The 3,106-nt window shown below is 35.5% G+C and overlaps 1 non-coding gene across 1 annotated transcript; it reads right to left on the bottom strand.

Moving 5' to 3' along the window:
• Window positions 1–1,428: 1,428 nt before the first annotated feature.
• TRNAQ-UUG lies at window positions 1,429–1,500 on the bottom strand. Its single transcript has one exon. It is a non-coding gene; the product is annotated as a tRNA-Gln (tRNA).
• Window positions 1,501–3,106: the final 1,606 nt, after the last annotated feature.

The raw sequence follows: 3,106 nt of genomic DNA on the forward strand, positions 1-3,106 counted from the left end.
CCGCTAAGGTTTCAGGCCGCAGTGGTCATAACCCTTCCTAATGAGAAAGACGCCTTAACCAGGATCATATCTACGCCTCAAGAGGACCGAGCTATACCCCATCAACGCACTCCCCTCTTGCCCTTTCGGTAAGACCATTACAAGCTAAAGTTTCTAATTAATTAGCCAAGACCAGAGCCATGTAGTATCGTGGTTGCACTGTTTTCCTAGGTGGTTCTCCATGTTCCAATTAATGCAATAATCTTAGTTATCACCATAAAGGTATTCCATAACATGAAGTTAAACAAGTGTAGCATGATTTTCAGGTTATCCAACCAAAGTCTAAGTAAAAGCAACTAGCGTAGTTACAATATAAATATAATAACTCAGGTTTAATCAAGGAAGTTCAAAAGGACTAGGCACATCCTTAGTTTGGGATCCATCATATTTTAGACACATGCATGCATATAAAGTAAATATGTGTATTTAGAAAGTTATTAGGACCAGAATATGATCAAGAACCACTTGCCTTCACAAAGTACTACTGCTGCTCAGGAACGTCTTCAAAGCCTTGCACTTGCGGACCCTCGATCTGCGCACTGTCTATCGTAACACACAAGCACATACAAACAAATAAGTACAATAAATAACAAACAGTACACCAACAATAGAAACAGAGCAAAACAATGTTATAAAGCTACTGTATACGTCGCAAGGGTCGCGTGAGCGCGAGAATCGATAAAAATGGAGTTAAAACGGAGAAGTTATGGCTAAAACATGCTTCCAGGGGCTTACTTGTAAAAGATTTGAAACTAGAAGGGCTCTGAAGAAAGAAATCAGGGGCTAAAACATAACTAAACCTTAAATCTAGGGTTTAGATTGAAAATCTGAAAGGCTAGGGATGGCGGGTTCTATTTTAGAAAAGGATAGGGGCTTAAACAAAAGAAAAATGATCTACTCGTGAATACTTTTGAACTGTTGTGGATTGCGGGTTGATTTCGATAGAACTTAAGTGCTCAAGTGCAAAATATCCTAGGGTTGACTGGTATCGGGTTATTTGACCTCGGTCTCTAGATCCGACGGTCTAGATTAGATCTTACCGAAATGAATCATTCTGGATATTTAAAGAATCACAGATCGAGATCGTTTTTGCTTAACCAAAGAAGGACCCTTCTTTTTTACTAATAATACAACAAAACAAAAATAGATCTCGATCATAAAGGGATAGGTCTCATTTTCTATACAGTGTTTTACCTCATTAATCATGAAAATAAAGATATTAAATTTGACTGGACTTGACACTTGATTTTTTTTGAGAAAGAAAATGAATGCTTCAAAATCCATCTAATCTACGAGTTCATAAGAGATAATTATTCTCTTTAATAAACTTTTTTTGTGTCATGTAGAGCACAATACGATTCTATCTTTCGCTTCATTCGAAAAAAAAATCTGGGACGGAAGGATTCGAACCTCCGAGTAACAGGATCAAAACCCGCTGCCTTACCACTTGGCTACGCCCCATTTCGTTTTATGCGACACTAATAAACAGTATTATTTTTATATATTATTCGTCAATCCCACTTCAATTACCTAAAAAACGAGTGATATTTTCTTGCTAGGATTCTAGACATGCGGATAATATAGAATCCAAAAATTGCATTGATCATTACATGGAATTCTATTAAGATATTATATGAAAGTCGAATTTCTTCCGGTCTCATTTGAGAATGTGAATACAAGGAGGTATTTTGTGTTTGCGAAAGTCCGAAGAAAAAAGGATTTTGAATCCACCCTTTCTTTTGCTTTTTTCCCTTAGAAAAATAACTCAATCAAAATCCAACTATCCACTCTACAAGAATGAAATGCTTGTTATGCCTAATATACTTAGTTTAACCTGTATCTGTTTTAATTCTGTTCTTTGTCCGACTAGCTTTTTCTTCGCCAAATTACCCGAAGCTTATGCCATTTTCAACCCAACCGTGGATGTTATGCCTGTCATACCTGTACTCTTTTTTCTATTAGCGTTTGTTTGGCAAGCCGCTGTAAGTTTTCGATGAAATCTTTACTATCTCTATCTGCCAATGTATTCATTCAAAAAAAATGGATAAGAGCCAAGAAGTCTTATATTATGAACCTTCGATTCTAAAATTAAAATTCTTCTACATTGACTGTATAGCTGCAGCAATAAATTTGGATCCGCTTTCTATCCCCTGCGGCTGCGTTGAACAGGTACCTTTAGGTACCCACACAATACCTAAACTAATTTTTGATATTGATAAGAGTGCTTATTATAAAGCAATTCTTGCAATTTTTTTAAGAATTGATTTTTGCATTTTTAGGTGTCAAAATAAACAAAACCCATCCTAGTGGATCTGTGTGGTAAGGAAAAATGGGTAATCTATTCCATCACAAAAAAATCTTGGAGATTATTTAATGCTTACTCTCAAACTTTTTGTTTATACAGTAGTGATATTCTTTGTTCCCCTCTTTATCTTTGGATTCTTATCTAATGACCCAGGACGTAACCTGGGCGTGAGGAGTAAAACTCCAAAAAATTTGGGAATTTTTTCTTACAAATCGGATTTATTTCATACATTTATCTATGAGAAAATCTGGGGGTCAGAATTCCTTACAATTCGAAAGTCCCAAATGATCCAAGGGGGGCAGAAAGAGAGGGATTCAAACCCTCGGTACAAAAAAAAATTGTACAACAGATTAGCAATCCGCCGCTTTAGTCCACTCAGCCATCTCTCCCCATTCCAAATCGAAAGGTTTTTGTGATATGACAGAGGCAAGAAATAATGATTGCAAAAAATCCTTCCTTTTTCTTTCATTTCAAAAGTGCATAAAAATTATATTGCCAATTCCATTTTAATACATTCTTTTTTCTTAATGTTAATAAAAAAGAAGAAAATTCTTGTTTTTTCTTTCCTAAATTCGATATAGGCTGGGCTGAGATGAGAGACAATCAGATAAATTTTCTCTTTAGCGGGCAGTTCCATATAGGATTTGTTAGAATAAAACAAGTAGGTTATAAAAATACTCTTTTTTTCGATTATTTATCCACAAAGCAAGTAGAAAGGAAGATAAAGTAAGTAGACCTGACCCCTTGAATAATGCCTCTATC

Source organism: Panicum hallii, chromosome 4, assembly GCF_002211085.1.
Source record: "Panicum hallii strain FIL2 chromosome 4, PHallii_v3.1, whole genome shotgun sequence".
Classification (NCBI taxonomy): Eukaryota; Viridiplantae; Streptophyta; class Magnoliopsida; order Poales; family Poaceae; genus Panicum; species Panicum hallii.